The sequence below is a fragment of the Tamandua tetradactyla genome, chromosome 2, assembly GCF_023851605.1.
Source record: "Tamandua tetradactyla isolate mTamTet1 chromosome 2, mTamTet1.pri, whole genome shotgun sequence".
NCBI classification, from domain to species: domain Eukaryota; kingdom Metazoa; phylum Chordata; class Mammalia; order Pilosa; family Myrmecophagidae; genus Tamandua; species Tamandua tetradactyla.
This window is the reverse complement of record NC_135328.1, coordinates 103,709,053-103,734,555: the sequence shown is the minus strand read 5'-3', so window position 1 is coordinate 103,734,555 and position 25,503 is coordinate 103,709,053. Positions and strand designations below refer to the sequence as shown.

At 34.1% G+C, this 25,503-nt stretch overlaps 1 pseudogene; it reads left to right on the top strand.

The window, feature by feature from the left end:
* Positions 1-21,290: 21,290 nt before the first annotated feature.
* Positions 21,291-21,940, top strand: LOC143657069 (UPF0711 protein C18orf21 homolog pseudogene; annotated as a pseudogene).
* Positions 21,941-25,503: the final 3,563 nt, after the last annotated feature.

Genomic DNA, 25,503 nt, shown 5'->3' with positions numbered 1-25,503 from the left:
TAATGCTAGCTTCATAAAATGAATTTGGAATTGTTCCATATTCTTTCAAATTTCTGGAAGAGATTGTACAGAATCAAAACTAATGCTTCCTTAAACATCTGAGAGATTTCTCCAGTGAAACTATCAGGGCCTGGAGATTTCTATTTTGGAGGAGCTTTTAAATTGCCAATGCAATTTCCTTAATAGTTATAAGGCTATTAAATTAACCCCTTCATATTGAGTGATGTGATGGTCAGGGTGATGTGTCAACTTGACCAGATAGTTGTGCCCAGTTGTCTGCTGTCACTCAATTTTTTTCTCTCCTATAGATAATTGGTCATGATTCTCTGGTTTCTCTCAAAATGTTCTCTTTGTCTTTAGTGTTCAGAAATTTAGCGATGAAATTTCTTGGCATGGATTTCTTTGAATTTACCTTGTTTGGGTTTCTTCCAGATTTTCTGAAACTGTAGGTTTACACCTCTTTTAAATTTGGGAAGTTTTTCTTTTAATGTACTTTTTCAGCCTTGTTGTCTTTCTCCTCTTTTTCTGAGCTGATGACAGGAATATTATCTCTTTTGTTTTCATCCCAACAAGTCCCTGTGGCTTCATTACTGTGTGATCAGTATCAAACAGAAGAAATATCTTCTCTTTCATTGTTCAGATTGAGTCATTTCTATTTTTCAATTTTCTAGTTTTTTTTATTCTTTTCTTTTCTCCTTCTGTTCTGCTGCTAGCCCACCCACTGCTATTTTCACTTGTGCCATTGTATGTTTTGTTTCTAAAATTTCCATATATTTCTTCTTAACAACTTTTGTTTCTTTGAAGATATTTCTTATTTCTTTGCCGATCCTTTCTATCTTTCATTTGTTTCAAGTGTGTTCATAATTATTCACGTGATTTTATTATGGCTTCTTTACAGTTTTTATGAGATAATTCTGACATCTCTGTCATCTTGATGTTGGAATCTATTGATTGTCTTTTTCACTTAGTTTAATATATTTCTGGATCTTGGAATGACAAGTCACGTTTTATTGAAACTTGTTCAAATTCATCTCATAGATCTTATTTAAGCAATCTGTTTTAGCTGGCTTTCCTGATACTGCTCCAGCAGGAGAAGGGGTGAGGTATGCCACCTTGTTACTGCCAGATGGAGGTAGAAATCTAAGTCCCTCGCTCATTTGCATCCCAACCTAGTGGGTACTTCTTGTTACTGTTAGGAAGTTTGGGAGATGCCCATGGCTCTCTACCAACACTGCAGTAAGAGTGACCACTTTACCACTGAGGAGTGGGAAAAATGCTGACTCCAGTGGGTCTCCACTGACACTGTCCTAGTGGGAAGAAGGTGGGCTCTACCATGGAGTGAGAATGCAAGTCCAGATTCCCTAGATGGTCTTCTTTGACACCACTGGTGTGGGAAAGTTGTGTTGCCTTGTTCTAGCCTTGCTGTGGTGAAAGTCTTGGTTTTACACTCAGCCTTTGCTGGCATGTTTGGGAGTGGGACTATATTTTCTCTGCAGTTTTGATTGCAGTTGAGTGGCTCCTTTCTAAAACTTTTCTGACTTGATAAGCTGTCTCTTTTCTGGTCCTTTGGCTACAAAGATCAGGCATTTGATGAGGCATTTTGCCTTTTCTCATTGGCATTTACATGTTACCAATGCTTTTCTTCAGTTCTAAATCTGGTATGCACGAGACCAAAAAGAAGGGACTCAATGCTGAGTTTCTCTCAGTCCCTGAGGTCACCAGCTAATTTCCCTTCTTTTCTCTATTTTTCAGTGTCTTCTTATGTCTATTCTATTATACAATGTCCAAGATATTTAGTACTTAGCAAAGGAAATAGAGAAAAGTAGGTCTACACTATCTTCTTAGAATCAGAAATCATGAGGACAAATTTTAAATGATAGTAGCCAAAAGAAAAAAAAAAAACAATTTCTGGAATTTTCTATTATTCTAATCAGAGACACGTTCATCAATAATAACTATATTCAGGTGTTTCTAGAAAATCAAGTTATTTGTCATGTCTTAAATAGTGAAGTTTGACTTTTGGTAGTTATTTAATTATTGGTGTCTTAGTTTCCCAGGGTTGCTATTACAAACACCACAAATTAGTTGGCTTAAACAGCTAGAATTTATTGTCTTACAGTTTTAGTGACTAGAATTCCAAAATCAAGGTGGTGTTAGGATCATGCGTTTTCTAAAGTCTGTGGCATTCTGGCACCTTGCTGGCAAACCATGACTCAATCTCTGCCTCCATCACATGGCACTATTTCTCCTTTTGCCTCCTACTGAGTCACTCCCACTGCTGTGCCCAAATTTCTTATGCTTATAGGGACCACAGTCATATGGAACAAGCCCATTCTGATTCAGTTTGGCCTCATCTCAATAGGACCATTGAAGAGCCTGTTTATATACTTGAACTCACATCCACAAGACCAAGGTTTAGGACTTGAACATGTCTTTGGAGGGGGGAATGATTCAATCTAGAACAGTGGGCAACTTCATATCTAAGTGCATTGCATTTTTTTCAAGTAAATACAAATATCAGTGATTTACAACAGCAAACTTCTGGCTTTCTTCAGATGGTCTTCAGATCAACTACTGAAGGTTCTACTGAAGGTTGCATACCAGTTTCAGACTTTATGATTTTGCACCACGGGGCTGTTGCCCGTGTTTTCTCATTTGGAAACTGCCAAGACTGAAGGAATAACTTCTCTCAGTACATTCCTTTCATGCAAAAGCACAAATACGAAGCTGATAGACATTGCAAGGACTATTATAGCATCTACTCAAACTGGTAAACTGTCCATTTTGCTCATATTTTATTGGCCAAAGTAAGTTACATGGCCAAACTTGGTATCAATGGGAGTCATGAGAAGCAGCAAGTTAAATGGGCATAGATGTATAATCTTCTTTAAAGAAAGCGGTGAATAAATGTGAAAAATACACTATAAATAATCAAACATTTTTCAAACCCTGTATTAATTGAGAAAGACCCCAATTTGATTTAATAAATATCCTGAGATATAAAATATATCAAAATATATTTTCTAGCAAAGGTAAAACCTTCATCTAGGCAAACAATGACTCTAAGAAATGCTGTTAAATTTTCCAAATTCATAATGTTTAAAAGATAATAATAAGCATTAATTAATGAAAAATGATTTGTCAAGTAAGTCACCTAAATTTAAGTTATTTTAAATTTTTAAAATAAATATCATGAAAGTTATCTTGAGGTCAGTTCTTTTCAGCCTAGTAATTTTTTAAGTTGCATTCCTAAATCTCCATTAAAATAAAGATATATCTATAAAGATCAAAGATATCCCTAGAGATATTTATATATCTCATTGTCTCATTAAAGTATATTAAGTCCAGAAACCAAAAAATTACACAAAATTTTCTGTATGGGGAAAAACAAGAATTTTTTACCTAACTGTAGTGAGAAGAAAAATTCAGAAGTGTTTTCTACTGGGAACTATTTTAAATAAAGAATCTGAACCAAGAATTTTATATAGCTTCTTCTTTCTAAATGAGAAAATCGATTCCTATCCCCACAAATTCAATACTAAGCTCACATGAACTCCACATAAAAGATTCCACCATAAAAGAAGCATACAGTGTAGTAACGCATAAGTTAGGTTGTTTGCATTGCTTACCTTTGTTTCGCTACATATCTTATTTTTGTTGATAACTGCATGTGGATTACACTAATTGCCTACCCTGATGGACAACCAATTGAAATAAATACTACTAAATTTTAGTGAATATTCTTCTTAATTCAAGGCACTATATACAGTAACTGAAAAGGAACATGAAGTTAATCTGATCCCATCATTCCTCAGGAAAGATTTCCTTCTACATCTCCTGTTTGAAAAGCTCCACTGATGATGAGACACTAAAGCTCATTTTCTAACACCTGGGACTGTGAGAAAGACATTGCTTACCTTGAGCTGAAATTTGCCTTCCTCTAATTTCTACATAATAATAATAATTTACCTTATTCTAGCTCTACCTAAAAACAGCATTTAAACACCTAGCAGATAGATAGTCATAAATTAGTACATATTTGATCCTCAAAAAGGGCTTAACTAGTTTATAGTATTGGTTAACTAAGCTAATAAAGGGGACAAAACAGATGACCAAGTAGTTAAAATGTGAATCAATATATTGTGATTAATATTTGAGGTATGGAGAATGTTTGTAGCACTTTAAGAAGGAACGATTACATGCTATTAACAAAGGAGGACATATGGATAAAGGAAACAAAAATACTTGCAAGTTGGACTTGAAATAGGATTTAAAATGCGGTTAGAAGTTTAGCGAGTAAATGCGGAATGTAAGTAACAAGAGGCATGAGTACAAGTTAAAGATCCATAAAATGAAAGCAGTCACCTGTGGATTGCATGAAGCCAAAGAATAGGAGAGAGGAGGTTTGTGAGGGAGACTACAGACCCTATGTGGAAGGAATTTAAGCTGGGCTGAGTATTTAGGATTTATTTCAATTAGAATTAGGGAGCCACTGACAGGAAAACCTGTGTTAAAGGAGTGACACATCTAAAGCTTTTACGCAGTTTTCCTTACAATCCATAGTAACTCTTGGTTGCCTTCCTATAAGTCTGGAGACAAATATGATGCGGTCTGTTGTTAAGCTTCAAAAGTAATGATCATAGAAACATCTATGGCGCTTCACTTGAGACCAAGAGTAAATGAATCCCAAACAAAGCTTCATTTGTGATGGAATTTAACTATGAATAGCCAAGATATGTATATTTAAACCAAGTCATTCATCCCAATCAAGACATTTGATATAATTATGCTTTTAATTAATACGTATCTGAATTGTAGTTCTATATGTCTGTTCAACGTCAGAGATTCTGTAAAATACTTGAAGTAAGTAATCCGTTTGAACTAGGCATATGTTTTATTTTATAATTACTATAAGTATTCATCAAAAAATAGAAAGCACAGAGTTTCTGACTTTGCCAACTGAATATAGTTTTAGGTTGCTTCTTTCACCGCTTTGTGAATTATTAAATGCTTTTACTGGTTTATACATTTTTGGCTAGGCAAATTTAAGTGGAGATTTAAAATAAAGCAATGTGAAGTAGAGAGCTAAAAACACAATCTCATTAATTCACAACCAAAAATTCTGCTGCTAAAAGGAGGAAAATATTTTGGGATTTTACTTTCATAATCTCCTATATTGCCTACATGTTCTTAAAATTAAATATTCTCTGGCTTTATTTTGTCAACATAGTGCTGTGCTTCTTAACTCTTGTTCAGTTGGGGTTCATGTTACTGTAGGTTACAATAGACAAAATATTAAGACTTTTTTTTCCTCTAGTCTTTCCTATCAAAGTTTATTCACAGAAATGCAAAGGTAATTAATAATAGTCCTGATAAAAATCTATCTAAAAAGAAAGTTCCTATGATTTGAAATTTACTACTGAGAGTTGAGCTGTAAAAAAAAATTTTGTGATTTTAAGGCCTTTTATTTCTGAATAAAATATGACAATGTAAGGATATTCATTATATCAACAGCTGAGAAGATTCATTTGACTCTCAGGTAACAGTACAGCATAATGTGTGCTAACCCTGGTTTATCACTCTTGACTAGCTTCTGAAAGTCAATATTCCATCGAGCAGAAAGGAAGTCTCATTTGAATGAAAATGGATAACAAGTTCATTGTGAAAATATATAGTTGCAGTGCCTTGTGATCTTCCAAATAATAAACAAGAATATTTGGTGAGCAAGAATGTATTTAAAATCTAGGGAAGGTAGTATATTTTTTTAATGTTACGCTATATCTTTATGTTCTCCATTTTTACACCTTCGATTTGTTTGCATAGCAATGAAAGGACGATGATAATTCTTTATCAGGTGCAACAGAGCCTGTCAAATGGTAACGTAAGTAGTCCCAGACTGAACTATGTTGAAAGAGTAATGAGAATTTACCTAGAGGCCTAAGAAGTTCCTTGACACTTTTGTCTGTTTGCTTATTTTCTTCTCTTGACATGAGTAGGATTAGTGGGGAAGAGAATAGGCCCTCAGGTATAAAATAGGGAAATGGTGACATACCAGAAAACTGAAGAGAAGATGGAAGATAGCAGGCATCATTTTGCCATCTCAGACGCTATGTTCAGTAACTCATCTCATTGCAATTCTGTCATGCTTATCTCTCCTAAACTTGAAAATGAGGAAAATTGAGGCTCAGAATGGCTAAATGATTTTTAGAAGGTCATGTTGTTACTGTGTTGTATTGCTTCATTTATTGTACATCTCACAAGCACTATGTAATCTGACCTGATAGTTAACACATGATAAAAGATACTTCCAACATGAAATAATTGAATTTTTGAAAATGTATTACTTTGCTCTATGAATTTAAAACACTTAATTTTAATTGGGCTTTTAATTGGGCTTTTAATTAAGCATGCACATAGGCTCCTAATATATTATAGCTTACAAAACTACAATAGATTGCAAAATCAGTCATCCCCACTGAACCTCACATAACCTTAAGTAAGAGATGGGAAATCTGGAAGTATTATGAGCAAACATAATCTCAGAGAGTTTGAGTGACTTGCCCAAGATAATACTCAAATATCTGACATAGGCAATCTCAAATCCTATTTTCAGACTCAAATATCAGATGTTATCCTACTGATACTGGAGTACATAGTCTAGTATGCATTAAAATGCTATGCTGTTATTTATATTCTAAGAATATGCTACTGCTTTTACTTATAGAATCATCCTGTATTTCATTTTGTTAATTTCTCATCTTTATGCAGTTCCGTGACAATGAAAAAATGTATATTTGGAGTTCATTTGACACTAACGTTGCTTAACTGAGGATAGTGGCTGAACTTCATCCAACGTTATAGATTTTAGATATCTTCTGTATTCTCACTTAGCAAAAGCACTTTAAAAATTATTTCAGATTGTCCCTAGTGCATATTTTTAGAGTGCAGCTGTGTAGTAAATTGCCTTGGAAGTAGGCATTCAAATGAAACAAAAACAAATAAAAAACAAAAACAAACATTGAAACTTATTAGCAGGCTCTATTTTGCCAATATTACCATAGATTTATATCACTCATAAATCACACGTAACAGGAATGAAACTTATGAATGCTCATCAAAAACAAATACACCACTACACACCTATTAGAATGGCTAAAACCCTACACCTTGACAACACTGAATGCTGACAAGGATCTAGAGCAGCAGGAACTCACCTTCATGACTGGAGAGAATGCAAAAATACACAGTCACTTTGGAAGACAGTTTGGCAGATTCTTACGAAGCTAAATATAGTTTTTCTACATGATCCATTAATCACACTCCTAGGTATTTGCCCAAATAGGTAGAAAACATACATCCACACAAAAACCTTCATGTGAATGTTTATAGCTCTATGTATAATTGCTAAAAAATGGAAACAACAAAGATATCCTTTGATAGGTGAATGATTAAACTGCGGTATATCCATGCAATGGAATATTTTTCAGTGATAAGAAGAAATGAGCTATCAAGTGATGAAAACACATAGAGAAACCTTAAATGTTTATTGATAAGTGAAAAAATTTGGTCTATAAAGGCTACATACTGTACCATTTCAACTATACGACATTCTGGAATAGAAAATAACTATAGAGACAGTGAGAAAATTCAGTGGTTGCCAGGGATTCAGGGTGGGGAGGAGGTGTAGCACAGGGGATTTTTAGGGCTGTGAATCTGTTCTGTGTGAGACTGTAATGATGGATACACGACACTATGGGTTTGTCAGAACCCATACAATGCACAACATGAACAGTGAACCCTAAGATAAACTATAGACTTTAGTTATTGATAATGTATCAATATTGGTTCGTCGAGTGTAACAAAGTACCATACTCATCTAAGATATTATTAATAGGGTAAACTGTGGAGGTGAGAAAGGATGGGGGTACAATGGAACCCTCGGTAGTTTCTCTCAATTTTCTGTAAACCTAAAAATGCTCTTAAAAAAATGATGAATTAATTAAATAAAAAAACAGAAAACAAATAACAGTAATAGTTTAAGTAGGCCTACCGAATTATAGCATGCTTATATACAATGTATTTATGCTTTGTACACCATTACATGTTATAAATTTACTTAATATTAAATTAAATTTTAAAACAACAATTAATTTGAATAAGAGTGCCTATACAAGGTAATGTGCACTATTTTTTCCACTGCAATGTTATTGAGATATATTTGCACACCATGCAATCCATCCAAAGTATACTGTCACTGGCTCCCAGTATCATCACCTAGTTGTGCAGTCATCACCACAATCAATTTTAGAACTTTTTTATTACTCCAAACAATAATAGCAATAATAATAACAAAGGAAAAGAAGGAGATGAAGAAGATAAATTTAAAATATAAAGGAAAATCCAAAACATCCCATACCCCTCATCATCCCTGCATCGTTGATATTGGTGTGGTACATTTGTTACTATTGATGAAAGAGTATTAAGATATTACTGTTAATTGTAATCCATTGCTTGCAATAGGTACTTTTTTTTCTTATACCATTCTATTATTAACTCCTTGTAATAGTGTGCACAGATGCTTGTGTAGCATCTTGTGTAACAGAGCACAAAATAATGTGTGGTGTTTTAAAAAGGAGTTTAAGAGAGCTTTTCTAGGGTATTTTGATTATAGGCAATTTTTGTCATACTTGCTGATCCAGAAATTAATATCCTTTAAGATGTCCTTTCTGTGCAGTGAGTATACCTAATGGCCTTCAAAAAGGAAAAGAAATAAGACACATTAAAAAATGAGATTGATAAATAATAGGCTGGCCAAAGTGGAAAAATGGAATTCATGTAAACTAGAAATCAGATCTGAAGAAAGCTAAGGAGACTTTTGACAGGATAAATTCTGGTGCAGGGGGAAGTGCTCCAGGAATAGAATTGAAAGAATTTTATATCTTCTAACCCTTGGCTTACTCATTCCCCATTCACCCAACCAAATAACTACCAGGAACAAACCTGTGGTCAACAAAGATAAGTTATTACTTGCAACAAGAGAGACCACATACTATGAGGAAGCATGAGTACCTCAAAAGAAGGAGTAGGAGAGTTAGAGAAAGGGTGCTAAGAGGGATGGGTGCTAAGGTGGATTTGGGTGCTGGGTCATAGCAGGCTCTAGGGAGGGACTGGTCAGGGTCTGTAAACTAGGGAGTTGCTGGAACACCAAAGGTCTTTATCTTTAGTACATATGATGCCAAGTGGAAACACCATTGACAAGTTTGGTGTGGTCTCATCTAAAATACATGGGTTTGAGTTAATCAGTGTTAAAAGAATGTAAACTTATACGGTCTGTGATAATTAGCATGATTTGCTCTAGTTTATCAATTTTGTACTTCAGGACACATTTTGCGAGTTGTGGTTCCTCTTTCAATATTCATTTATTCTTTCACAGCCTTTCTGCCGGAAAACTTTTCCCTTTCACACCACTGACAAAATGCATAACCTAGGGTAAATCTTTTACATTTGTTTGATTTGGACAATAAAAATCTTGGAGTAGATGTTCAGGTTCAGCAATATTTTTTAACTTGTATTAGAGTGAGGAGACTAACCCTTAAACATCTCTGTTTAAACATAAAGAAGAAAAAGAATTTTTTGTCAACTAAGCCTTAACTATTTAACTCAAATTCCACCTTGGGAGAGTGTATAAATATGTTTTTTAGCATGCAAAAAGTAGAAAATGCCATGTTTTAATTTTCTGAATACTTACTGAAAACGTAAAAATAAGTCGCAATATAAAATCACAGTAGATTTCAAAAATGTCGAGTTTGATATGAAGGGCACTCGTGGTAAATTGGAAAAATGATGATAGTGATGGAACTGTTGACTCAAATGGACATCCATTACCCTCATTAGGTGTCAAAAGAATCGAGGCAATTGCAAATGAAAGAGAAAGCACAAAGACACTGTCTCACAATAAAGACCAGATAAGCAATATACTTTCAACAAAAATTGTTTCTTCCTTAAAATGTTAATAAATGCTTTATTACTTTTATCTCGTGAAAAAAAAAAACACATAAAATGAAGGCAATTTCATTGTCTTTCTAATGGAATCCTCTCCCTTCTGTCAAAAGATGACCCCTATAGGAAAAATGAGAAATTCTTTGCCCTGGACTGGTAAAATCTGTCTCTTCCCTGTGTCATTCTCACTTCTGACCTCTGTAGAATTCATCTTGGTAGGATGCCTGATGGGGCTGTCTTTAAATCACGTGACTTCAACTCTACCTCAAACATGGACATGAAAACGATAAGCTTGCAACAGTTTAAAGTATAGTTAGTATAGCAAACTACCAAAAAAAAAAAAAAAAACCCAGTATAACTTTTAAAAAAACTTGTACTCAAAATTTAAGACTCATTAATGTCTAATTTAAAAAACAGATTCTAGGTCACTCACCATCAGCCGATAAGCTAATTACTGACTAGCAACAATTTGCTGATCTTCATTCTATTTCAAATAATGCAGGGTTCATTATGAGAAGATATGGATGACTCACATACATGCAGAAACCATTACTTCATTTATTTTTTCACTACTTTTCATATCTTATATAAGAATCCTCTAAATACTGATGTATGGTTGTTCTTCTTTATCCAAAATGAATTAAAAATTTTACTAATTTTACTGCTATAGAAAGCAATATATTTCTCCTTTCACTTTTTCCCCATCTTTGTAAGTGGGATAATACACATTGCTTTAGTATAAACAATTTCCCTCACCCTCCTTTTTTGCTACTTGGTTACAGCAACCCAGCCCAGCCACATCTTCCTTAGATAATCCAATATTAACAACCTATTTTTCCCCATATTTTAATAATCTCATAGATGACATATATATTCATAATTTGTTTCATTTTATTTTTCACTACCGTGAACAATTTTGCAAAAGATAACTTTATATACAAGCTGTTACAAATTGGTATGCTTGCTTCTGTAAAATAGCTTTCTGGGAAAGGAATTGCTATTATTTTTCCTCTCAATTTTAGTAGGTATTGCTGGACTATTTAAGAAACCTAAAACACATTACAACCAGCAATCTAAGACAGCATCCTTTCACCCATATCCACACTGCAGTAGGTTTTAGAGCATTTTATAATTTTTTCAGGCTAAGTCATTGTAAATTTGGTTTCCATTTCCCTAATAATTAGTGAATTTCCCTTTTCCCCAGTGTGTTAGTTATTTGGAGTTGCCCTTTGTAGATTGAATATTCACGTATTTTTTTTTCCATTTTATACTGTATTTTTATCTTTTTATCTTTTTAATTTTTAAGAACTCTTTGTATGTTACTGAAAAGAGCCCACTGAGTATAACTGCATTGTCATTTTTCCAGATAAACTTTTGTCTGTTAATCCTGTTTGTTACTTTTTGCAATATGAATGTTTTAAATTTAACTTAGCAAACTCTGAATTTCTAGATACTCTAGGTTTCTAGTATTGAATATAACTATCTATATTTTCCAGCAAGATTGGAAGAAAAGGATCAATGTTATAAGTCAACTGGAATTAATTTTTGTGAACAGTGGAAGACAGGCATTCATTTTTATTTTCTTCAGATGGATACATTTTTGTTCTAACACTGCTTTTTAACAGCCATCCTTTTCTCCCTGAATGCAACCACTGTTTTAATAATGTCCATTATTTTTATAAGCTACATAGTATAATAGAGGATCCAAAAATATGATTTTGAAAACTGTTTTTTAAACGTATAGTTCTTGCTTCTCTTCTAATGCACTAATGCAATTTGGTAAGTGTGAAGATGAAATTCAAAAAATTTCTCTCCTGGCTATAAGAGTACAGTTCTTATGAGTTTGATATTTGTGCTATATTTGCTCATCAGTATTTCTAAAGAGCCCTTGCCAACCATGAAATTATTGATTTACACTAGCATTTTAATTATTCTTTGCCATATGTGTGTATTAGAATACATGAGACTGTGTGCTCACATATATACATTTATATTACATATACGTATATAACTTGGTATATTTATAGATATATACATGTATATGTTTGTATCATACTTCTACATCTCTCATGGATAGGCACAAATGAGCTTTGTGACATTTTAACCTCATGTGTGATATATATACCTGCCATACAAGAAGCCTGAGTGTGTCTTCAGTGAAAGCATGGATTTTGAATTTAGTCTGGATCACTCACTGAGCTCTGTGATTTTAGACTCTGATGGTTAGATTCTGGTGTCAACTTGGCCAGGTGATGATGTCCAGTTGTCTGGTCAGGCAAGCACTGGCCGGACCATCGTTGCAAGGATATTTTGTGGATGGTCGATAAACCAAAAGGCTGGTGTGTTAAATCATCAGTCACTTGATGGCATCTGTGCTGGTTTGAAAGGAAGTATGTCCCCTAGAAAAGCCATGTTTTAATCAAAATTCTATTTCATAAAGGTAGAATAATCCCTATTCAATATTATATGTTTGAAACTGTAATCAGATCATCTCCCTGGAGATGTGATTTAATCAAGAGTGGTTGTTAAGTTGGATTAGGTGGGTCTTGATAAGTTTCTGGAGTCCTATAAAAAAGGAAACATTTTGGAGAATGAGCGATTCAGAGAGAGCAGAGCAGAATGACATAACCACGAGAAGCGGAGTCCACCAGCCAGTGAACCTTTGGAAATGAAGAAGGAAAATGCCTCCTGGGGAGCTTCGTGAAGGGAAGCCAGGAGACAAAGCTAGTAGATGATGCTGTGTTCACCACATGCCATTCCAGATGAGAGAGAAACCCTGACCCTGTTTGTCACATGCCTTCTCACTTGAGAGAGAGAACTTTACCTTCATCGGCCTTCTTGAATGAAGGTATCTTTCCCTGGATGCCTTAGATTGGACATTTCTATAGACTTGTTTTAATTGGGACATTTTCTTGGCCTTAGAACTGTAAACTAGCAACTTACCAAATTCCCCTTTTTAAAAGCCATTCCATTCCTGGTATATTGCATTCCGGCAGCTAGCAAACTAGAAGAACATCTTTGACTGTTTAAACCTGCAATCAACTAAGGTGTGTCTCCTGCAAAATGAGATAATTCAATCAACTGAAGGCTTTTTAAGGCAGAAGACTTTTTCACTGCTTCTTCAGCCAGCGAGCCTCTTCTTTGGAGTTCGTCTAGAGCCTCTTCTGTGGCATTCATCTGGACCCTTGATCAGAGCTGCCAGCTTCACAGCCTGCCCTATAGATTTTGGACTCTTCCATTCCCATGGTTGCATGAGACACCTTTATAAATCTCATTTATTCAGATTACTCATGTTGGTTCTGTTTCCCTAGAGAACTCTGACTAATACAAACTCCTTAACCTGATCACACCTAAATCTCCTCATCTGTTGAAAGAAAGAACAATATCCATATGGTTTTAGTATTAAATTAAAATGTTTGCATGTAAAACATTTAATAAAGTATCTTGATCATTGTGTTGGTTTGAAAAGGTTTATGGACCCTAGAAAAGCCATGTTTAATTCTAATCAACCTGTGGGGTCAATGGTTTCTTCTAATCCCTAATCAGTATGGTATGTTGGAAACTTTAATTAAATTATCTCCATGGAGATGTGACTCACACAAGAGTGGCTGTTAAACTGGATTAAGCGGAGATGCATCTCCACTCATTCCAGATGGATTTTGATTGCTTTTACTGGAATCCTTTAAAATAAGAAACACTTTGGGGAAAGCTAGAGAATGACAAGAGAAAAAGCTTTGAGATTCTGAGAGAGCAGAGAACACTGTAAACCAGCAGGCACAGAGTCCACCAGCCAGTGACTTTTGGTGATGAAGAAGGAAAATACCTCCTGCAGAGCTGGAGACGAAGCTAGCAGATGATGCTATGCTTGCCATGTGCCTTTCCACTTGAGAGAGAAACCCTGAATTTCATCGGTCTTCTTGAATCAAGGTATCTTTCCCTGGATGCCTTAGATTGGACATTTATATAGATTTGTTTGATTTGGACAATTGCATGGGCTTAGAACTGTGTAAACTTGTAACTTATTAAATCCCCCCTTTTAAAAAGCCATCCCATTTCTGGTATATTGCATTCCAGCAGCTAGCAAGCTAGAACAATCATATTAGCCATTCAATATAATATTATTTTCTTTTTCTCTCTTCTCTTCCAGAGACCTCCATAAATGAATTTATAAAATGAAAAAAGTGAAATAGTCCAAAAATCCCTCCTGCATTCTAATTGCTTTTAATTCTGATCCTCTGCTAACTTCTCACGTTGAACACGAGAAAGTCCAAGAATCATTCTCTACCTCTAACTTCTATTTCTCTTCTCTGGTTCCTGCCTATCCTAACTCTACTTCTTCCCACCCTCCAGTGACAACACTTCAGGCTCTAGTCAAACTCCCCAGCACTCACTCCTCCCAAATTCCTCATATCCTGATAACTTTTTATATATCTTCCTAATACCAGATAGGTTGAAATTTAATCTTCATACCCCTTTTTGATCCTCAAATAATCTGTAGAAGTAGGTATTGTTACTATTATACTTATCTAGCTAAAGAGATTTATGTGACTTGCCCGAGATCATCAAGCCTAAAAAACGACAGAGGCAGGATGCCAACACACACTTTCTGATGACATTTGCTTTCTGCTGTTGTCTTATCTATACGATAAGAATATGTCTTTTTCATCTGATTGACCAATCTCAGTTAAGGTGATAATGACTAACAATTGGTGTAGACTTTACCAAATATATAACTAATTTGTTTTCAATATTTAGCAGATGTATTTGGTCACAGACATTGTGTATGTGTGTACATGTGGGTGACGAGGTTATTATGCATCCCAGGAAATACTTTTAATGTACTATGCCAACAAAATAAATTCAAATTTCAGTAGCTCCGATAGGTTTATACGTAGAATTATTTCAGTTGCCATAGGACAGGGAGCAAAGAATTAATGAAAGAATGAGAAGTTAGAAGTTCTATTTACAGAAGGAGCTCCTTGGCCAGAGTCACCTATGACATTCAAAATGTCACTGATACTGATAAATTTGGCATTATAGCCTACAGGCTTCATACTCTCTCTCTTTACAATTCCAAACACTCAAATATACTGTGTTTCTTTTACACAGAATGTACTCTTCTATGTCAAATTATTACAAAAATGTATATTTTATTTTTCTTAGCATTGGCAGATTTAGCAAATAAAAATAAAAGTCACCGTTTGACTCAAAGTTCAGATAAACAACTTGTTTTAAGATAATTAGGTGTCGGCGGGCCGCGGTGGCTCAGCGGGCAAAGTGCTTGCCTGCCATGCCGGAGGACCTCGGTTCGATTCCCGGCCCCAGCCCATGTAAAAAACAAACAAACAAACAAAATACAATAAAACAAGAAAATGTTTAAAGATGTTTCCCTTTCTTCCTCCCTTCCTTCCTTCCATCCTTCCTTCCTTCTCTCTGTCTTTCCTTCCCTTCCTCCCTCTCTCTTTAAAAAAAAAAAAAAAAAAAAAAAAAAAAAAAAGATAATTAGGTGTCATACAATACTTGGGACATACTCAGACCAATTTTATTCACTGTTTATCTGAATTTAAAGTTAACTAGGTGTCCTGTACTTCCTCTGGCAGTTCTGATTTTTATTTATTTAATGCTACAACCACATTAGTATTCATATTAATGCCTTCCAAAAAGAGCAACAGCTAAATAGGCTCACAAGATTGCCTAAACCTATTATTTGATGAATAGCTACTTTATAGTTTATTTTTAATAGAATTCCCAAAATCTAGAGTCATTTCTAATTTATTAGTTTGGGTATCATTACTCTATGGGAGGTAAAATGTTAAAGAAATGATGAAGCAGCCAGACATAGCACACCTAGGAAGGATAACATGAAGGAAAAAATAAAAGGCTTGGTCCATAAATCACAAAAAGTACAAAAAATGGATATACAAGGATTGGAAAATAGGAAATAAGAGGAATATGTCACAAAGAGATAATGACAGCTCCTCATTGAAATGGCCACCTGGCGCTACTCTGGACAAAAAGAGCACGTCACACGCATAATGGATTTCCAGAGACTGGTATTAAATTAATAGGGGTTATCAAGTGTTCAAAGTTATGAAAACCAAGCTTTTGTGCATGGAAAAAAAAACTAGCTACCCTCATTGAGTAGCTTTTAAAAAATGACACAGCAATATATCCTTTACTTTTAAAACTGAACATGTAGGATAGGAACTTTTATGTATTCAATGTAATTCAATTTACAAGGATTCGAGGGCATTGAGTATGATTAGAGCAAAAATTTCCCTTTCCTTTAATTTGGAATAAAGTATTTTCAAAGCTTCCTAAAAGCACAAAACACTAAGTTATCATTGAGATTGTAGGAACAATGTGAGCCTGTGTATAAATCACTTGGATGCCACGGTAATGATTTATTTTTTTAAATAAACACTGTTCGAGGTTACCCAGCATCTCTTAATTTCCTAACAGTTAAATCAAATCTTGGAAACAATTGGAAGAATAACGTGTTTGTTTGTTTGTTTTGTAGTTACTCTACATGTATTTGAATTGTCAAGATTCTTATTGAAAAGCAAAATTGGGATTTTTACTATTACAGAATGTGACTACATTTTAGAAAAATAACTTTTTTCTAAAATTACATCAAGTAGCTATGCCATTTTATTCAACATCATATAAATTAGAAGAATCCTTTAAAGACTTTCACACTCCATTTAAAATGGCCATTTTCTTCACCAAAGTATGAATTAAATATATCATTTAATAATACTAAGTTCACCGTATCACTATGTCTGTATGTATTTTACATATTTATCTTTTTTTTAAATTAACACACAGACTAATATTTGGAAATTGTGTCTCAAAGTCAGGTGGTTCATTATTTGGAGCAACAATATTTTTGAAAACTCAATGTTAGTACATTTCAGCTTCAATGTCTCTGAAGTCAAGTTAATTCCCGCCTATTTCAGTGCCAAAATTAGCTAAATGTAATCATGGGCAGCTGATTTGAAAGCAGTCACTTGTTTAATAGGGGTCTTCAAATAAGAATACGGTAGGTTAAAAACATAATGTGAGTTAAGATCTGGAATGAATTCTTAATCTATCACTTCCAATGATTTGACTTTTGAGAAGTGACATATGCTAAATTGCCCTATTTTCCTTTGAATCTTTAAAATGGAAATGGTGGCAATACCTGTCCCACCTTCTTCAAAAGGAAGTTGTGAGGATCAAATGACTGCAAACATTTCTGGCAGAGAGAATTTCAAATTGAGTTTATTGAAGAATGGTATATAAAATTTTTATATGTCCTTTAGAGACAAATGGAATTATAATTTTTAGTTAAAATCAATTTTTTTACTAAAAGACATTTTGGTGTACTTGGAAGCCATTAGACTCATGTCATACCAAAAAGATGTCTTGTCCTGTTTTGCCAAATGTTCACTATTTGAAAAGAGGATATTCAGGTAAATACTGTGACATTGCATTAATCATCCAGTGCTCATCAATCCATCCTCAAAATTAAATACAACCCATGTAGTATTAGCTACTAGATAAGGATGATGTGTGCATAGCCAGAGTTGCCTTCTTCTTTCCATTTAATCATAACTAAACATACTAGCTGCAGATAACTAGACCTAAGATTTGTCAATTTAATTTATATAATTAATATACCAGAAAACAGAAAACCTGCATTCTTATCTCCTCCCTGTTACTACATTATTTGTATGGCTTTGGACAAGTCACCTGACTTACTGATAGTTGGCCATTTCATGCAAAAACCAGGATGACATATCCATGTTGCAAAGGGAACTGAATTCTCTTATCTCCTGAGTTCTCTTGAAGAACTAAGAAATTTAAAGTTGGTACAAAACATTGAACTAAAGTTTTATATTTACAAAAGAAATTGAATTCCTTACTTATATTGAAAAGAGGCTACATTGTCTGGAAAGAGGTATTCTTGTGTCAAATATTCACAACGACCAGTGGTTTCCATACTGTCTATGGTGCATCAGCCAAAAGGAAATATGGTATTACTAGCAAGAAGAAAATAAGCAAAGACTGCATTAAAAATTTTAAATTAGTTTATTTGATTGCATCTACACTCAGAACACATCAAATCTGCAAATTTTCCGGACAAGACAGTTTATAAAGCAAGATTAGTTCTGTACCGGTGACATGTAATTTTGATAAAGTGATTACGTTCTTCAAAATTAGTGGGTGGGTAGCTGTTTTGAAAATAATGGTTGGAATCATTCTAATTGCCATCCCTAAATTATTTTGTTTATAATAAAATGCAGTTGAAGTAAGATGAGGCTGAATCAGTTGCCAACATATGTTCTCGCATCTCTTGGGTGGTCGTTCCTGGAGGGTGATTAGCAAACTGGGATATTTTCATTTGAATTGGCCAAGTTTCTAAAATTGGAGCAGGAACATATGTGGTCAAGTGATGAGAAAGTCCCATGAGAAGCAGGATTTGTGTTTTTCAATTCTACTTTAACTAGTGTCTTAAAGTTGCAAATTCTTTTGGCAGTTTGCATTTTCCAGAAGAATTCTCAAAATGATAAGACTGGGGAGAATAAGCTAACATGATCAATATTCTGACTTTAGCACTGCAAGAAAAACAGTTAAGTTGTGGAAAAAAAACAAAAGATTGAAAAATATTCTGACTTTAGGACTGCAAGAAAAACAGTTAAGTTGTGGAAAAAAAACAAAAGATTGAAAATTAGGCTCTCTAGACTAATTTTGTGAATAACTGACCCTCTACCTTTAATGAGTAGACAATCTTTTAGGGTTCTTCAGCTCCTCATTTTATGAGCCTTAGTCTCCTTACCTCTAAAATAAGCATATATTTTTTAGGATTATTATAAAAATGAAATAAGCTAATCCATGTAACAGGTTTAGCATAGTGTTTAGCATAGAGTCCAACACATTGTGATTTCTCAAAATAGTTTAAAATTGTTAGTAACAATAGCAGGCACTGGAAAAACAATGATCCCCTTTACAACCCCTATAACTTAATCCAAAAATGTTAGTCCCTTTTCTTTACATATTATAATATATTAAAAAGATTATCAGGCTTCCCTAAACTCAACAGTGTTCAGTACATATAAGATACTTTACTTTTAGTTATTTTAAAGAGGTGACTACAATTCTATTAATTAATGAATGAATAAACTACAAATTAAAGAGGAAGAGTATATAAGAAAGACTAAAATAAGAGCTGTCATTACACCCCCCAAAAAAGAAAAGTTCAGAAGTTGAAATAAACTGTTTCTCAGCCCGTGAGATTTTCTTAAAACCAAGCAAAAAACTATTTTGTCTTTGATAGTACTAGGCATTTTCATACCTGAGGTCTCATCAATGAGTTCTTATTTAATGAGCGTGAATGTAGGTTTTTGAAAAGTTGCATTCATTCCTGCTTGGGAAGTGGAAGTCTCAATGGAAAATTGTGGGATTTTTGTCTTAGGCTATAATGGAGAAGAAAATCTCTCAATTATGTTTAGTCTACATTAGCCTGGATTTGACTTTTGTGTCATTTTGTTCCATGGGCATATTCAATCGAGCTAATACTACTTCTTGAAAGTTGACTCTTTCCTTCCTTTCTCAGATCATTGCAGTAGCCCCTTTGTTGTAAATCTTTACCTTGCCTTATCTCCCACCTCCCCCATATCACCAAGATTGTTTTTGAGGACATTTTCTAGGCTATTTCTGACCCTTTGCATGTCTGTATTAATTTTAAAGTATCTATCAATTTACACAAACACACACATACAGACACAATTGACACAAACACACACACATGCACATAACTTCCTGGAATTTTTAACTAGAATTGTATTAATCTATAAATCAATCTGATGAGAACTGACAACTTTACAATATTAATTTTTCCAATCTGAACATAGTATGTTAATATTCTACTTACTTAGTGTTCTAGTTTGTTAGCTGCCAGAATGCAATATACCAGAAATGGAATGGCTTTTCAAAAGGGGAATTTAATATGTTGCTCGTTTACAGTTCTAAGGCTGAGAAAATGTCCCAATTAAAACAAGTCTATAGAAATGTCTAATCAAAGGCATCCAGGGAAAGATACCTTGGTTCAAGAAGGCCGATGAAGTTCAGGGTTTCTCTCTCAAGTGAGAAGGCACATGGCGAACACAGTCAGGGCTCCTCTCTCGGCTGGACAGGCACATGGCGAATACGGTGTCATCTGCTAGCTTGGTCTCCTGGCTTCCTGTTTCATGAAGCTCCCTGGGAGGCGTTTTCCTTCTTCATCTCCAAAGGTCGCTGGCTGGTGGACTCTCTGCTTCATGGTGCTGCAGCATTCTCTACTCTCTCTCTGAGTCTCTCTGAATCTCCAAAATGTTTCCTCTTTTATAGGACTTCAGAAACTAATCAAGACCCACTCAAATGGGTGGAGACATGTCATCCCCTAATCCAGTTTAACAACCATTCTTAACTAAATCACATCAACCAGGGAGATGATCTCATTACAGTTTCAAATATACAGTACTGAATAGGGATTATTCTACCTTTAAGAAATGAGATTTATATTAAAACATGGCTTTTCTTAGGGGGCATACTTCCTTTCAAACCAGCACATTCCCATCTGGTGAAACAGGATTAATAACTCTAGGGCTAATCCCTTCAGGAGGAGGTTGGGTGGCCAATTCCTCAAGGCAGGCTGGAGGTGGGGCGGCTATGTCCTCACTTTAACGGCAGACACCATGCAAGACTGAGATTTCAGTTTACGTTGTAAAGTTGCTACTCTAACAATAAGATTCTGAGTCTGATTTTCAGAGATCTCAAGTCTACGGCTGCAGGACTTAGATCTTCTTTAATTCCTCTTCATAACATTTTATAGTCTTCTGTGTAGAAACTGCAGGTTTTTAAATTAATTTAATCCCTAATTTTTTATACTATTATAAATAGCTTTTATATCTACTTGTTCACAGAATTTCTATAGATTTTTAAATAATTTTATCCTACATCCTAAGATCTTGATAAATTCACTTAATTCTAAAAGTTCTTACATTCTTCTTGATCATCTTTGCACACAAACTTTAATTATTTTTTATTTGTTTTTTATCTTTTATTTCCCTTCCATGATTTATTACATTGGCTGAGACCTACCGCCAGTTCAAATAAGGAACAGTGATAACTTCTACATTTGTCTTTGCCCCAACATCGAAAATAATCAATACTAAAATTAGGAGTCTGGAACAGCAAGGTGGCCAAGCTAGGCAGCCAGCGTCGGGCATCTTCTTTTCTCGTGGAGCATCCACGGCATGGAAGCAACGATGGCTGCTGGGATGAGGCAGAAGCACTTCTTGAGGCTGCAGCCCGGAAACTACCAGCTAGCTGGTCTCCTCTGGGCCTATGGTTTGTCACACGATGATAAAAGCACTTTTGAAGAAACGTGTCCCTACTGTTTCCAGTTGCTGGTGTAGGATAACTCTCCAGTGCGTCTGAAACCCAAGCCCAGACTGGCAGCCACCAGAAAGAAACTTGCTCATCGAGAAACAAAGAATTACACACTCAAGTTTTAAAGAAGCAAAAATTGTGAAAAAGTACAAAGACTCCAACGTGTATGGTTGATTACTTGTAAAACATGCAACAGAACAGTTAAACATCTTGGGAAAAGTAGAAGCTTTCTATCAGCACTGAAGAACAAATCCTACCACTCCTACAAGGAAACCCAGCCTGAAGACACCAGGGAGAAAGACTCAATGTTCTGCAAACCTAAATCATGGATATGGTTGGTTCCAAAGGCTTAAGTCCAGCATTGATTAGCAGAACACCTACATCTAGGCAGTCGACACCCCTTTCCTCTTCAAAGAATAGGAGGGAAGCAAGGAAACACTTCTCTCAACTGAAAATGTTGCTTAGTCGGAAAGAATCCCCGAACAATTCAAAGGTAGTCTTCAGAAATTTCTTGTTTTCTCTATGAAGGATGGATTTTGATGATAAGAAATAGCTAATGTAATTTCTGAAAGCAAAGTTAGAACAAGAACATTCTTCACTAATTCTTGGAATACATGAAAACTAAGTCCAAGAGCAAACTTTTCTTGGTATCCTTCAGTGTTTATGGAGATAATACATCATTGGAATGAAGAACTGAATTCTGCCCGGCAAAGGGTGGTTGTGAGGATCAAAAAGTATGTGAAAGGTCCTTGTAATTAGCATATAGGTTAACAGATGTTGAGTACTATTATTTTCTCCTCCTTTAATTAGCAGTTTTTATTATTTATGTTTTCTTTCATAAGAAAACTAACATACACACTTATGAGAGGGTCTACTCACTTATGAAGATTTCTTCCAGATATCTAAAGCTTTATTACTAACTCAAAGTAGGGATCAATTATATGTGTCTTTGTTTTCCTTCAGTCAGCTGCACAGCTGTACATTAGAAAATTATTCCTATTCTGAGTGCAAAAATAAATACCTGGGGGGAAAAAATAAATATCTGGGGCAGTCTTGAATTACAGATGATTCAATAGGATACTGAAATTTTCATTTTTACCACTTTGTATTGCTTCTATGATAATATTTCACCTTAGGATATTTTAGGTGAAAATTTTTGCTCTAGTAAAGACTTATTTGTAGGTCTAAAAATTATATCAGAACATAACATGTAAACAACAACTTAGCTATCTTAAATATTTTCTGGGACATAAATACATATACATATTTATATATATTTTTATGTTAAGCTAGGATTGTTTTCAAGCTGTCTTTTAAAAAACCCTTTAAATAATGTCGGTACCTGAACTATAAAAACATTAAGCATGAGATTTGCTCTGTGTTTGTAAATTAGCTTTTAAAATTTAACAAATTCTGTTTCCATATAGATGAACATCTCTTTCTTTTAGTTCCATTTATTTATTTTCAAATATTAAATCAAACATATCCCAGGAATAAAATGAAGTTGATTATAAAGGTCACCCTTCCTAAAAATTGCTGAGCTTATTTTCGAATTTTTTTTTTTAGAGTTTTTAAATTTATGCTCATGCAGTATAGTGGATGTATTTAACCTTCCCTCCTTCCCTCCTGTCTTTGTTGGCTGTTGGTTTCAAATTTATACTGACCTTACAAGGCAATGTCTATTTTCTGGAAGATTCTGTGCAAAACTGGTGTTACTTTTAGAGGCTTAGATGGCTTCATTATTGAATTCACTAAGTCTGTCAATTTCTTTCTGGGAAGGCTAATCACAGATTCAATGTCTTCAATTTTAAATATTGGTAGTGAAGGGTTTTCTATTTCTTCTTGTGTAACTTTTGGTAATCTGTGTTTTCTCAGGACTTTGTTTCTTGAAAATTTTCATTTCTGTTGGTATAAATTTGCAATGTCCTCTTATTCCATTTTTTTTTAATAATGGTAGAATCATTAGTGATGGCCTCTTTTCAGCAATATTAGCAATTTGTTTCTGCTTTTTCTACCATTATCGATTCTTTATTTCTATCTATCTATCTACCTATCCATCGTTCTTCATCAGACTTCCCACTTGTATTTCCTACTTTTCTTGTGACCAAAGATGTACTTGGTTGTGTTGGTCTTCAATATTGTGTATATTGTTTCTGTCTTGTAAATTTCTACTCTTACCTTTATCACCTCATTTCTACTATGAAGATTAAATTTGCAGTTCTTTTCCATGTTACTGAAATAGATACAATTTTTTTTTACTTTCTTCTTTTCTAATATATGCAAAAAAATCAATCTAGTATATATATACCTAGATTGCCCAAGTTTTGATATGGTATATTTCCATCATTATTCATTTAAACTATTTTCTAACCTAACAAGATATTTCCTATTGACATGTGAGACTTTAGAAGTTTTTTAATGAAAAGGAAAATTGATAAATGCATGGTATTGAGTTTTTTAAACAGTTGGGGACATTCTAGCTATTTTTAAATATTGAGTTCTAATTCCTCTATAGTTAGGAAACATATCTGAAGATTATAATTATTTAAAATTTACTCTCATTGTGAATATATTCCAGCATATACTAATTTTTTTAAATGTTTCCTTTGGATTTGTAAAAATGATATATTCTGGAATTTTGGATTGCAGGGCTAGACACAAGTCAATAAATCAAGCATGTTAATTTTCTTCTTCAACTCTGTACAATTGATATTTTTGTCTGAAACTTATTGAAAGCATTGAATTAAATATCTTCTATTGTGGATCCATCTATTTCTTCTTTCAGTTCTGTCAGTATTTCCTTGATATATTTTGAAGTATTATTATTACAAATATATTTAAAAATATTATATATTCCTCATGGATGAACTTTTATATCATTTTGAAATAACTCTTCCCTCATAATCCTTATTGTTTCAAACTCTATTTAGTCTAATAATTGTAAGGCTATACCAACATTCTTTAGACTGTTTTTTCATCCTTTATTTTTCACCATTTATGTGTCCTTATATTTAAGCTGAATATCTTCTAAGCAACACAAATTTGCGTGTGTGTGTCTGTGTGCACATGTTTGTATTTATCCAAGCTACCAAATTTAGTCTTTTAATTGGAGTATTTAATCCACTGACATTTAATGAAATAATTGTAACATTGTCTTTAACTATCATCTTACATTTTTTTCTTGTTCACCACTTTTTATAGTCCTTTTTGATTAAAAATTATTTTTGTGTAGAGAAACCATAGATTGGCAGAAAAATCACACAGAAAATACATAGTTCCTGAATACCCCTCCTACTGACAAATTTGCATTAGTGTGGCACCTTTGTTACAAATGATGAAAGAATATTATTTTAATTGCATTATTAACCATATCCCATAGTTTACATTGGATTTCACAGTTTGTGTTGTGTGGGCTTATGTTTTTTTTTTTTAATTCTATGATCGTAATATAAATATATATAACACCATAATATATATATTTGAAAATTTCACCTTTTAACCATGTTCAATTACATAATTAAGTAGTGTTCATTAGATTCACAATGTTGTGCTCATCAGCACTCCTTCATCAACACATTTACATCACCCCACATGGAAATTTTGTGCCATTTAAACATTAACTCACCAACACTATTCCCACCCCAACCCCCTAAAACCTATATTCTGATTTCTGTCCCTATAAATTTCCTTATTCTAATTATTTCATATCAGTGAGGTCATAAATATTTTCCTTTTAGATCAGACTTTTTTCACTCACCATGATGTGTTCAAGGTTCATTCATGTTCTTGCATGCATCAGATCTTAATTCCTTTGGTATGGCTGAATTCCATTGTAGGTATGTACCACTCTTTTTTTGCATGGGCAGGCGCCAGGAATCGAACCCTTGTCTCTAGCATGGAAGGCAAGAATTTTGCCACTGAGCCATCACTGCACTGTCCTGTACCACTTTTTTGAATCCATTCATCTGTTGGACATTTGGGTTGCACCCAATGTTTGGCAATTGAGAATAATGTCACAAAGAACATTGTTGTGCAAATATCTTTGAATACCCACTTTCGAAACTGAGCTGCATACTTAAAAGTGATTGC